This window comes from Camelus ferus, chromosome 1 (genome assembly GCF_009834535.1).
Source record: "Camelus ferus isolate YT-003-E chromosome 1, BCGSAC_Cfer_1.0, whole genome shotgun sequence".
NCBI classification, from domain to species: domain Eukaryota; kingdom Metazoa; phylum Chordata; class Mammalia; order Artiodactyla; family Camelidae; genus Camelus; species Camelus ferus.
The window spans coordinates 68,407,817-68,421,577 of NC_045696.1; the positions used below are offsets into that span (position 1 = coordinate 68,407,817).

Sequence of the window (13,761 nt, forward strand, 5' to 3'; positions counted from 1 at the left end):
GTGACTTTAATAGAGGGGCCTGTACGTTAGGTAAATTACATTCTTCCTCCACCTCACAGCACCTCATTTTTTCCTGTATCTCAGTTACCGTAATTCATCACACATCCTTGTCTGTGGATTGGCTTACAATGCTTATCTCCTCAACTAGACTACAGGCTCCTCCGGGAGCAGGTCTGTGATTGTTCTTTGTATATGCAAAGTCTAGCCTGGTGCTTAGCACATAGTAGGTGCTCAAATCATAACTTTCGTGGCTGCATATTGATAGGACTTGAAAATAACAACATATGTTTATTCTTTGCTGAAAAGTCCAACCAAATGGCTGGTAACATAGGGAAACATAGTTGAATATTTTCTGTTTCATCAGTCTTTTTAGTTCCTAACCCTTAGTGTCTTGGAGCACCCCTCCATTTCCTTACTGACCCTTCCCAGTTTTCAGCGTTGTTAAAGGAAATATCTTGGTGTTACAAGTTCCTTGGCTTTGCTCCCCTTAGACACATTTCACTTTGTGCAGGAATTAGGCTTCCAGTGTTGTGTTGGGTGAGCAGTGTTGGAGGCAGGATGGGGTAGAAAGGGGGGGAAAAAAGGAACTATATGGGAGAGGTGGTTACCCTTGTACAGCTTGGACATCATTCCATCATTCCATGTTGTTGGAGAGTTTTTTCTTTTTTAATGCCATGTATATCCAGTGTTCTCTTCTTTCCACCTCTAGGAATCCAAAAATAAATGAGCTGTTGATCATGGGCATGGCACTGGCAGAACTGGCAAGAGCGGGCAAAGGTGCTCCCGATTCTAGGGAATCTGCTCTTGCCGCTGCCACGCACGCCCTGGCCCCTTTGGAGATTATCGTGCTCCTGTTTCTGCTGAGTCCACTGGGTGCTTTGTTCCTTTTAAGCGCCTATTGTTATAGATTGCAGGAAGTGGGACACGGACTTTTGAGTAGTTGTTTTGCTTTGTTTTTTAATACCTCTGACAGAGGTCCGTTGCTTCATCTGCTTAACCATCTCCTTGTTCTGCTACTGGAGTGAAGCCCTTACCTCCTCTCCAGCACCCATGCTCGTATTTGCTTCCCTCTTCCCTATCAAGACCAACCTGCTCCTAATCCCTTTTTATGCTACTGTGTATTTACCCCCTATTTACCTTTTCATATTTACCGTTGGTGGGATCTGCTCTGCATTTGTTGCAGAGACAGGAGGGATAGACTGATGCATGGATTCTATTAGCAGGACGAAGTCGGTCCAAGATTCTTCCTGTCATTTGGGTCAGGCCTTTGGTACAAAGTTATCCTCCCTCCCTGTTTGAGTAACTCACCCATCAACTGAAGGACTTGAACAATATATAGAAATCCACCTTGTTGATCCTAGAAAACAGCCATGAGAAGTTTGCACTTTGTTTATACCTTTTTCTAAGACTAAAGTTAGCTCAAAACAAAGGATTTGTTCCCTTTGGGTGCAGGGGAGGGGTAGGGAGGGTCTAAGGTAGAAAGAGGAGGAAGAGGAAGAAGGTACCAAAAAGGAGGATCTAATACTGGATTTCAGTTCCCACTACTGGGAAATGGTTCATTTCCAATTCTGCATTTCAAGAATATCAAGACTTTCTGATGATCTTTTTTATTCTTTTTGGATCAGTATGAATCCTTAGCTATAACTTATGTCTTCCTGTACTGAAAGGGTTAAAGTATTTGGGGAAGTGAAATAACATGTTTAAGGATGGTTACAAAGTCAAGACTGGAGCCTCAAAGACATTGGTCCCCAGATATAATCTGGGTCCCAGAATCAGTAATGGAATAACCTGACGGCTTCACTTCACTGTGATGGTTCACTTATTAGTTTGTCCATTCTCTCAGTGTTCAACAACCACTTTGAAATGCACATGATCATTTTCAAAGTACTTTCCTTTCCAAATGTACTTGATTCTCACGGGAATCCTGCGATGCAGTCCCATAACAGAACTTACCATTTTAGAGAACAAGAAACTGAGACTCACAGAAGTTAGACAGTTGTGGAACTTTAACTGGAACCCAGATCGTCAGACTTCACAGTGAATTCTCTTTCAGTTCTACCTACTTTAATTCAATCAAGATTTCCTAAGTTAGTGCCATGTGCTGGACACAAGTCTAATACAACAAAAATGAAGTACTCTTGTCTTTGAGGAGCTTCTAGCCTGTCAGAGGAAGGCAGATATCAAGGCCCGGGTGTGGAGTGGAGGTAAGTGCTGGGGTCCTTGGAGAATGCTGAGAGTCTGGGGTAGAAAGCTGTTTAGGAGACGAAACTGGAAAGAAATCTGAGGGCTCTAAGGAGCTTGATTTCATGGCCGACCATCACCATTGTCAAATCTTCTCAGTATATCTTCCCAAACTATGCCCTTTATTAATGGCATTATTAATCTTTCTCTGTTCCATTTTCTTTTGAGCATTCTACTGGCTTTTCAGTACTGGTGTTTCTAAAGGGTAGGGTTGTTCTTAGCAACCTTGCTGTTTAGACACCAGAAGCAGCTGTATTTCCAACTAATTTTAAGACTGCCGAAACTTTGGTGGTTTTATGCATGTGCCATTTTTATATCCAACTCATCACTGTCCGGCCACAGAATAGAAATGGTTACTACTCCTGGCACATAGGCCCAACCCTGAGGCAGGCTGGGCCTTAGGAACTAGGGTGCTATGGAAACAGGTCTGGATGCAGCGCTGGCACCTGTATAGATCACCTGTTAGTGTATCATCAAAGGTATGGGATACCCAGAGGGTTGGAGTAAGCCTGGGCTTAGCTGAGTAGGCATCAGGATGTATTAGGGGTCCAGATCCTGTTAAAGCTGGTGCTGGGTCCTGGTGTCCAGACTGTGGTTGTTACTTGAGGCTGTGTGCTTTGGAATAGCATGATGCTGGGTGGCCTGTCTGCTCCTGGTAGAACCCTTCAGGCACATGAAGATAGAAAAGTCAGAACCCAGGCCAAGCTCTGGTCTGAAGGCTGAGCCAACCAGTGATGGTGGTGGAGGACACAGCGGGGACCCTGCATGCCCCAGGCTCTCGCGGGCCTGTCCAGTCTTGGGTAGTGGGTATTACTGGATGGTACACTGAGGCAGCTGGGCTATGTCCTGTTCTGATCAATACCGGATGAAAAACTCAGAGAGTGGACCTGCCCAAAGAAGGGAGTCGATGCCTCACACTGGTGTTGAGGTGGGAGGTGGGAGGTGGGACACAGCTCCTGAGAAGAAACCAGAGAGTTCTATTCAGCTCAGAATCAGGAAGTCTGGGGCCCAGCCTAGCAAGTGGACTATCCTCTTGCACGACCTAAAGCAAGTTTTGGCATGTTTCTGGGCTTCTGTTTCCTCAGTAGACTCATGCCCTCTGGGGTCAGAGTCCCCTGTTGTATTTACACTTGTTTCCCCAGCATCTAGCACATCGTCTCTCCCACGAGACTGCTGATGAACTGGGTGTTGTGTGAATGCGGAAGCTGAGCATGAGCAATCCCATCGGCGGCTTAAAGGAAGAGGGGCTTATCAGAACCGTGGTCCTTACCTCACCTCCTAGTTCCTGATGCCCACCCCCATGCTCTTTCCTGAGAACCAGACATTCAAACAATGGTACAGGCACCCCCTAACCCCACCAAAGTTCCTAACAGCCTTGTGATTCTTTGAAGAAAAAAAAAAAATGATGTAATTTTTTTTAATTGTCTTCCTTAGAATTCCCTAGTCAAACATGTTATAAGAACCATGAACAGATCCCCTGTAGTCCCAGAAGGATCTCAGAGAAGGTCTATTTACCAGGAGAGCTCCTGGGTGGCCTCACAGAGAGAGCAAAGTAACCAGGAAACCCTCTGACATTTGCAAATGCTGTGAGACACCAACAAACAAGATAAGCACACCTAGAGGAAGGGGGCGGGGATAGATCACAGGTTTACAGGGTCTGTTTAATCTTGTTAGGGTCAATGTGTTCAGAACGGTCATGTTTTATTGGTGTGGAGACACGTGTCTCCCTGAATGAAAGGTCTTCTCCAAGAGAGAGTGGGCAGTTCTCACTTTTGCTGTAGGCCCTGAAGATGTGGAGGTCAAACATTCCAGTCTGTGAATTAGAGGACTAATTGCTTGCACTTAAAAGACTTTACTTAGGGCTTTTCAGTGTCTTGAGTGTGTGCTTGTGAGTTAGATAGATAGATATTAAACTAATATATCAACATTACACAATTTGGAAGACAAAGAATAAAGGAGAAAAAAAGCATCCATAATCTACTACCCTAAGACAGACAATGTCAATAATTTCGTTGTTGTTGTTAATTGTGCACTTTTATTTATACCCAGACTAATTTTTATGTAGAGTATTTTTAAACATAGCTATAAATATACTATATACATATATTATATATAAAATATATATCCTATACATGTATGAAGTAGGATTACATATAATACATACAAATAATTTTATATGTAATCCTACTTATTTTTACTTTATCTGATACCATAAACATTTTCCAATTCTAATTTTTAAAAATTAGTTGTATTATAATTTATTCAACTTTTCTCCACCCAACACCCTTGCCCCCAGCCCAGTCATGATGGGACATGTATGTTATTCAACTTTTATGTTGTTAGATATAACGCTTGGATACGTGTACTCAGTCAAAGTTTTTTTTCCCCCTATAAGTTGAATTGCATCTTGAAGATAAATTCCAAGAAGTAGAATTTACTTTGTCCAGATGACTATGTTTATGATTCTTGAGACATGCAATCAAACAGATTGCTGAGAGTCATGGAGTAGGGTAGGATTCAGTCTCACCGCATTTCACCAAGAATTGTTTAAATGTCAGCCTCCATAGTGAATATAAGTGTTGGTTCAAAGATCTTATAACCATTTGGCAGAGAAGTTGATACAAGTGGGAAAAGGTGAAGGGAAAGAAGAAAGAGACACTTAAAATTCAGTACAGCACTGGAACTGGCCACCATGGGTAACTGACAATTGGTTAGAAATGGATGAGGCATATCTGAAATAATATATATCAATGTAATAGCAGTCCTCAGTTTACTAAAGTGAGTTTACTAAAATAAATGATTCAAGGTGGACTGGTTGATGGAAATCTACTACTAATGTGCGGGATGGTCTGGGCAAACCATTTCCTCTCTGGATTTTTCTGGTTTAGATGGTGGGGTCATATTAATAATGAAGACAAACATAGAGTTGTGGGGGCCAGCCAGCTGTTCTTCTCTAGACCCAGAGTTGAACTCTGATGAGACCCACAGTTCTATTGGAGTTGTACAGTGAAAAACCAGACATTCTATGAAGCTCTTGGGGCTCCCCCAACCTCAGTACTGAAACTGCAAGTATTATACATCCCATATGGACTGATGGCTAGATCTTTCAAAGCCTTGTTTCCCTGCAGAGTTTTCAGAAAGAAATGTGGAGTAAGCAGATTAATGAGGTGGCCTGGGTCATCTACCACCATGACAACATTTGGCCTTTGGTGCCTCCCTAGTGTTCTCCTGACAGTTCTTTGTCCAGATGGTGACACAGAAATTAGCTAAATTGCTTTCAATTTAGTAAACTAAAGGAATAAATGCAGGTTCCCCCAGATTTCAAAAGGGACCTGGATCACCTTTTGGAGATTTCTGGTACTGAAATAAAGAAACAAAACCCTTTCCCCCAATTTTTTTTTCAAAAATATTTTTTAAACAAAAAATTGAAAAGATAGTACAGAGAACAACCCTGTACCCAGTTTTTTGTATTATCAACATTTTATATTAGTACGGTACTTTTTTTAAATTGAAGTGTAGTCAATTTACAATGTTCTGTTAATTTCTGGTATATAGCATTGTGATTCATTTATTCATTCGATACACACACATATGTATGTTCCTTTTCATATTCTTTTTCATTATAGGTTATTACGAGGTACTGAGTATAGTTCTATTTGCTATACAGTAGGTCCTTATTGTTTATCTATTTTATATATAATAGTTTAGTACCTGCAAATCCTGAACCCCCAATTTATTCCTTCTCCCCTCTCCCCTCTATAGTGGTAAGTTTGTTTTCTGTATCTGTGAGTTTGTTTCTGTTTTGTAAATAAGTTCAGTTGTGTCCTTTCTCCCCCATATGGCACATTTGTAACAATTAATGAAACAATACTGATACAATATTATTAGCTAAATTCCTTCATTTATTCAGATTTATCTAGGTTTGCCTTACGTCTTTTTCTGTTCCACAATCCCATCTGGGATACTACATTAACACTAAGAGGTCACATCTTCTTAGGCTACTCCTGGCAGTGGCAGTTTCTCAGACTTTCCTTGACAGTTCTGAGGAGTACTGGCGAAGTATTCTGTTGGATGTTCCTCTGTTGGAATTTGTCTAATACTCTTCTCATAAATAGGCAGGGGGTAAGGGAGGAAGACCACAGAGCTAAAAAGCCTTTTCCATCATCTCATATCAAAGGTACATGAAATCAACATGATTTATAATTGCTAAGGTTGACCTTGATGACTTGGCTGGTGTAGTGTTTGTCAGGTTTCTCCACATAAAATTATTTCATCCTCCCTTCCTCCCTTCCCATCCTGACTCTCCTCTTTGGAAGGAAGTCACTATGCATAGCTCACACTTAAGGAAAGAGGAATTATCCACTCCTCCCCATCCTTGAGGGTAGGATTTACAAAAATATCTATCTACATAAGTTATTTGGAATTCTGCTAGGAAGAATTGTCTCTTTTCTCCCATTTATTAATTTATTCAATTTTTATATCAGTATAGATTCATGGATGGATATTTATTTTATACTTTGAATTATAATCCAATATTACTCAATTTAATTTTTTTTCTCAAAACTTTCCAGTTTTGGCCATTAGAAGCTCTTCCGATGGCTCCAGTGTCTCTTTGAAATACCCCCCATTGATGTAGCTTTTGTTTGCTTGCTAGTTTTTTAGCAATTCCTTATTTACGGGGCTACAAGATGTTCCATTCTAATTTTATATACTTGCTGCCCTTGCCCTACATCTAGAAGCAGCCACGCCTTGCCCTCCACTACTGGAGAGTGGTGTCAGACATCAGCACCTGCCACTAGCTGTGCTCTTTGCTGCTGCAGCGACATTGCTTCTAGGCCAAACACATATTACATTTTACATTTGAAGATCAACACATACACAATTAAAATACAGTAGCACCATCCATAAGACAAGTAAAGGTTGGTTAACAGTATGAAATCACAGCACTGTAGGGGCCCGCGGGGGCTCCTACACTGGGACCCACACCTAGAGCTTGTGCACGATGGTCTTCTCCCTTCCGTCCTGTCACTGCACTGCTAAGACTGATGCACAACCTCAGTGGAGATTATGCCAAAAGTCCAAAGGTGGCAACTTTTCTGAATGTAAGGCCTCAGCAAATGGCCCTTTTGCAGGGCTGCCCACACTATATCCTCTTTTCATGGTAAGCCATGGAAAATGCAGTGGATTTAGAATCAGGGTGTCAAAGCTCTGGATCTGGCTCTGTCTGATCCAGTGTGTGTGGCAAGTGCATTCTGTGTGGGCCTCAATTTCCAAATATATGAAATCAGTAGTGCTGAATTAGATAATTGCTAAGGAGCCTCCCAGTGCTGGTATATTATGACTCTCAATAGCTGTCCACTGAGAGAATGTAGTTGGCTCCATCTCTCCTTGTACGTGGGCATCAATACTCCAGAAGGTGTAAGGGGAGGGATGGTGCTGGGGTGGAGTTCACTGCTAATAAACAGGAGCTACTTGATTATTTCCTGAAGATGCCGACGTCTGTTAAAGGCCTTCTTATGTCTAGACAACCAGGCCTGAGAAACTTCAGACCTTTCTTTTTAAAGAATAAAGATTTTAAAAGTATAGGAAATATTGGTAGAAAGTATTTCTCTTTCATTGTTTTCAAGTTTGTTCTGGTAGAGCAAGCTTTTTTTTTTTTTTTTTTAAAATAAGGGCAAACTCCTTATCTGTTATTTCCTTTGACTTCAGACAATTACCTTTAATGCAGTGATGGGTGAGCTACCTCTAAGTTTCTTACCAGGAATCTCTCTCTAGGTTTTTTTTTTTTTCCTTCTTCTTTTTTCTTTTTCTTCTTCTTGTGTGTGTGTGTGTGTGTGTGTGTGTGTGTGTGAATATTATGATATTTTTTACATCCCTGTGGGTCCCAGTGGCTTAAAGAGTGCCCAGTTTACAAGTGTCATCTCCTTCCTATCATTACTGGGACAGTTTCCAAAAACAAACGGAAGAAGAAGAAGAAAAAAAAGAGAACTGTAGTGCAGAAAAGACACTTGGGAACTGTCACATCTGATTATGAATGCTGGAGATCAAAGGTACAAGGGCTTAGAATTGGCCTCCTCCAACTCTTAACATTTAAAATCTTCAGATGGCTTTTGGACCTACTCAACACAGTCCCAGACTTTGGTCTATAATTGGTTAAAAATTGATAGAGGTGAGGATTCTGGGACTGCCCTCTTTACTTAGAAGTTTACATTTTAACTCCTTCTCCCACCCCAGGGACACATATACACACAGCTCCTTTCCAACCCACCTCCAACTTAAAGTTATATGAATATGTATTTAGATGTAAAGGCATAGGATTTGGAACAGACAGACAGCCTGTAAATCATCTGGGTTATTCTTTCACACAGTTGAGGAAACTGAGTCCTGACAAGTGATTTTGCTCCAGGTCCCATACGGAGTTCCAGGCAGAACTGTAATTAGAAACCAAGGTTTTTTGGCCACAAACCCAGTCATTTTTTTTCCCCTGCCTCACACTGTGCCCTCACGGAGTTGCACGTTTATGCGTACATCTCTGTATGTACATATGTTACAGAGACACCGACATGTAGGAATCATGCACCGAGCATCTGTGGTCTGACCTCAGGGAACAGTTTAATGACTCGGATTTCAGGCAGCTGAAAGGGTTCTGCGGGTGGAGGTTGAAATAAACAAGAAAAGCCACTGTGGAGATGTGAATGGAAAAGTACCGAGCACTCCCTCCCTCGGCACATTCTTCTGCTCTCCAGCTCTCCCTGCCATCAAGCTGGCTTCAGATAGGCTTCTGCATGGTCAGGTGTACAGAGGGCGGTGTGGAGAAGAAAGAAAAAAAAATGCAGACACAACAGGCAAATCAAGTTTTTCCACTTCTAGCCTTAGGTAGTAAAGACAGCTCAGTACAGCACCGGCGGGAGGGTGGGCCAGTCACCCAGAGTTTACAAACATTCAAGTGCTCTCCTCCCTGCATCCCCCTCCCCGTTCAGCTGCTGCTTTCCCTCATGCTAAGGTTTCATAGGAAGTGAAAACCCTGTTATTCAAAACAGTGATCGAATGCAATAAACAAATGATTATGCACCCCCCCATCACTTCTCTATGTTAAGCTCTTGATATTTATTTCCATTTTAAATAAGTGAGAAAAGTGTGGAAAAATCAGTGTTGTGGGGAAAACTCTGAGCTAGGCTGGAAAGGTTTCTAAAGAGAAAGAAAAGTCTTAGAATAATACAGGCTGAAAGCAGGCAGCATATGGATCAAAATTAAATGTTGACACTTCTTTTTCTGAAGGTACTGACTGGAAATCATCTTCTTTTTTTTTAATGTCTCAAAACTTTCTGCTCAATTTCTCTAAATCACATCAAAAAAAAAAAAATCCTTTCTTTCTCCAAGGATAATAGAGAGCTTGTTTACAATAGTTCTGAGTGAAGGATTTGAAATAAAACGAATGAGTACATAAGATATCCCATAGCAATCAAAAGAAGTGTCAAGGATTGCAGCACAGGTGACAGGCATAACCAAGCCCGAATGACCATCACAACTTAATATACATCATGACTTGGAGTTCGTTCGGAGAACCAGTTTACAATTTGCACAGAGCCCAAAGCAGACTCACTTTCCCCAATTCTGCCAGCAAACAAGACATCCACCTCCAAACCCATGTAGTCAGAGCACCTGGATTCTCTAAACCGACACAGGACCATCAAACCAGGCTGACCTCTTAGTGGTGTTCTGGGGTCATGCACGTCTTGCCCGCAGTGATGACTATCCAGTACTCTTGAAAGAAGGAAGCCTCGAGGGAGGAGCTGAGTGATGGATTAGCAAGGTTCCTTCCAGTTCTAAAATCTATAATTCTGTGATGTGACAGTTTAAAGATCTACCAAGGTACCAGAAGTTCCTAAAAGGTGAAACCAGTTTCCTATTTGGAGCCCCCTTAGAAAGAGGACAAGACAGTGTTTATTTAAGGATAGTTTCCTTTTCAGCTATGACTGAATCGTGGGGAAGGCTTTGTGAGGGGAACTTGATGCAAAAATCTATTCCTTTCCTTAAATAGATGTAATATTAGGACTAGGGTATTTTATTTTGTAACAAAGCTTATCTTTATCCAGAACGTGTGCTTATGAAACTATTACTATGCCCAGACCACCAAGGCAAAGAGGCTGGCTTGGTCCTTTGAGCATTAACAGTCAGTAACTATTAAATCATAGGACTGGTTGACACATAGTCCCTTCAAGTCCACAGGAATCACGCATAAGACCCCAGACATGGAATCTCTCTTTAGAGCTTCTTAAGTATTTGAATATATTCAAGTCAATCCTTTCTTTAATCCTATTCCATAGCACTGCTGGAGTGAGTGAGGTGAGGGACATCCACACAGTGAAGCCAACTGGCTACTAATAAGTGGAGATCCAGAATGAGAGAAGGCAGGACATTCTGGAAGGAATCCAATTGGTGTAAAATTTGATAGTTACTTTCCCAGGAATTGAAAAGAGATTGAGAGGTGGGTACACAATTTTCCTCACTATTCATTCAGTAGAGAGAAAGGGACCCACCTAAAAGTAAGTCTTTATCTTTTGAACAGTTTCAATTTTATTTTCTTCTAAAAGCCTCCTGTTCTAATCAATCTCTTTCAATATGAACACTTTAATTTGGCCAAAAAACAAACAAACAAAAAAACAAAATCAGTAGTAGAAATGTGGAACTCTGGCACTTGGCCCCAGAAATAATGTTCTGAGAAGGTCTGAGGTCCCTGGTAGTGGGATTAATTCTCTATAAAGCAGACCTGGGTGGGGTCGCCCTCAAAGGGCTCCCTGAAGAGACTTAAACAGGGCTGAGGTACCAGAAGGGTGAATTCATTCCCAGCCCCCACTCTGGTTGGTTCTCCTGCCAGAGGGAGATTTCCCTTTGCTCTGCAGCGCCCCCATGGGGCTAAGATTGGAGTGGCAAAGAGAACATAGGAGGGACAAGTTGTGTGTTTGAGGGGGGAGGAGACAATGAGGTAGAATGGCAACTTTGACAAATAGGTGACCAAAAATTACAAAAGTGATCTCACTGTAGAATCAATAATAGGGCAGAGCCATACAATTCACATCCCAAACCACATAGATACACCTGAGAAACCCTAAAGTTCTTATTACACGTAAAAGAAAAAATTATCAAACACATAAATACACAAAGAAGATCACTTCAGCAAAATTGGGGTGTCATTTTGAATCCAGTGGGATTCCTTTACAACTCTTTGAAAATGAGGGAGAATAAGACCAAAAAAAAAAAAAAAAAAAAAACCCAGATAGTCTGCCTTCTGGCAAAACAAACCTGCACTTGACGATACCATGCCTCTTTGGGGGTAAAATGCTCACTCCGACAACAGTGACAGGATTAGGCCTATGTATATTTTTCAAAAACCCTTCACAAGACAGGCTTTTTCTGCAAAGGCTGCAGTAATCCATCTGTCAATAAGTATTAAAATATTCAGATTTCCCAGGGACAGATACTTACGCATATTTCCTAAGCTCCAGCCCTCGTGGAAAATAATCAGCCCCTTTGGATCTCTCCTGATTCTGAAAGCCTCAAAACAGCTTTTTCAAAAGTGGGGCTGCATGGAAAACAACATTTTCAGCGATAGATCTGAACTTCTTACGGACTTCTTCCGAGAAAGAGATCCCAAATTTCCCAGGAAACAACCAGCAATCTTTCATAGCTCTGCTCACTTCTCCACTAAAAACCCAAATGTGGGGTTAGGAGAGGTAGATTATTTGGGAAGATATCATTATTGGAAATTAACACGTGCAGAAATTTTGTGGAACCTTTAAGAACTCGTCTGTAATTTAATGAGTCGCCTGAAGGACTCTCATAGCCAAGGCTCAGAACAGCCTGACCTTTGAAAGCTGCTTCTGGTCCAAACATTTTGGGTTAATACTTGAGGAATCTGAAATATTATTTTCCCCTCACACCCTTCTTTTAAGAGAGAGACATAAAAGAAACAAGAGTCTCCCTTATTCAGGGATGAGTAGGAGGGGAAAAAACCCCAACCAACATTTAAATAGGGAAACTGGCAGTTCTGAATAAACAAACCAAGGCCCACAGTGAAATGATTCTGCACTGCATTTGCCTTTAAAAAGAAAGGAAGGAAGGAAGGAAGGAAGGAAGGAAGGAAGGAAGGAAGAAAGAAAGATTCGCCCCTTTTCCTCCTCCTCCTAACTCAGCTCTAACGCTAAGAGGACTGTGCTGCGTGCAGCGCCTTGTAGTTGTAGCACAGTCTGTTCTAAATACACGCAGTATCTGTGATACTGGCATGCCAGGCCTTTAGAATTCCCTCCGGCTGATCTCTTTAAACACAGACAGGAGAGATTTTTTACAGCGACCTTGAAACGAGCTGGGAGGCAGAGGGGGTGAATCAAAACCTTAAGAAAAAGCAAAACACAAACACATATTTAGCTCACAGAATTCTGTAGAACACACGCTTACACAAACCCACATACACACAACGTTTCTTGTAGCAAGAAATTTCCTAAGAGTCAACAATAACAGAAAGAGTAAACCCACCACTTGCTGTCCTGTAAAGAAACAAACCAAAACAAAACAAATCCTTTGAACATGTTTCTCAAGGCAAGGAGAGCCTTCTCTTAGTAAAAGTCCAAGGGGAAAAAGAAAATTGCACCCCTCCCCAAAAGTGGGGGTTGGGATTGCTACATACGACCAAAAATTTAAGCTGCTTTCAATAGAATCAGTATTAAAATAACACATCTTCTTTAAAGCGCTTCAGGGATTAGACAGGGGAAAGAAAGAAAGACTCAAAACAAAATCCAACCGATGCGGGATCCTACGATTTACGTAACATCACAAAGTTGCAAAAGGCGAAAATCAGAAGCAAAAATCCGAAAACAATCAAAATACAACCCCAAATCCCAAGCCACTACACCAGGAAAAAAAAAAAAATACTGTCCCAAATAAAAATAAAGCAAATGAACCCACCGAAAACTGCTTGGCAAATATTTTTCTCGTGGTGCCTAATATTTCTAGCTGGAGAGAGCTGTGGTGTTTATTGTTTTTTCTCTTACTCGCCTCGAAACCTACTATATATAACAGACTTTTTCCAACGGTTCGACCTTCTCGCTCCCTTTTGTGTATTGAGCTCGAGGAGCTGAGTTTATGGGTAAGAGAGGAGGAATTAGCCCCAGACCCCGGGAAAGCAAAGCGCACTCCCCCTCTTATGTCACCGAATAGCAAATTAGTTCTCAGAATTCCAGAGGCCGAGCTTTGCTACAGCGAAGACGCCGACGTCACAGAGGGGGCGCCCACGTGATGGTGGCGGAGCAGACCGTACCATCGTCCCGGGCCTGGGGAGGGAGAGCCACCGTCTGGCCCCCGGAGCCTCGCATCTAAACCTCCAAACCCTAGACGCCAAGGCCATGAGGACCTAGGAATATGCCGGGTAGTGGGAAAATGCCGTGGCTTTGAGGGCTTTTTATGGGCGAGGAGAGGCAAAGGTGGCAGAGAGCTGACACCGAGTCCTCCCCTGCCACGTAGCAG

General features: G+C 41.9%; 1 long non-coding RNA gene across 1 annotated transcript; it reads right to left on the reverse strand.

The window, feature by feature from the left end:
* Positions 1-8,034: 8,034 nt before the first annotated feature.
* On the reverse strand, positions 8,035-13,433 carry LOC116664361. The gene is made up of 2 exons (XR_004320869.1): positions 13,204-13,433; positions 8,035-11,824 (listed from the first exon to the last, which is right to left on the reverse strand). It is a non-coding gene; the product is annotated as an uncharacterized LOC116664361 (long non-coding RNA).
* Between the last annotated feature and the right edge of the window lie 328 nt (positions 13,434-13,761).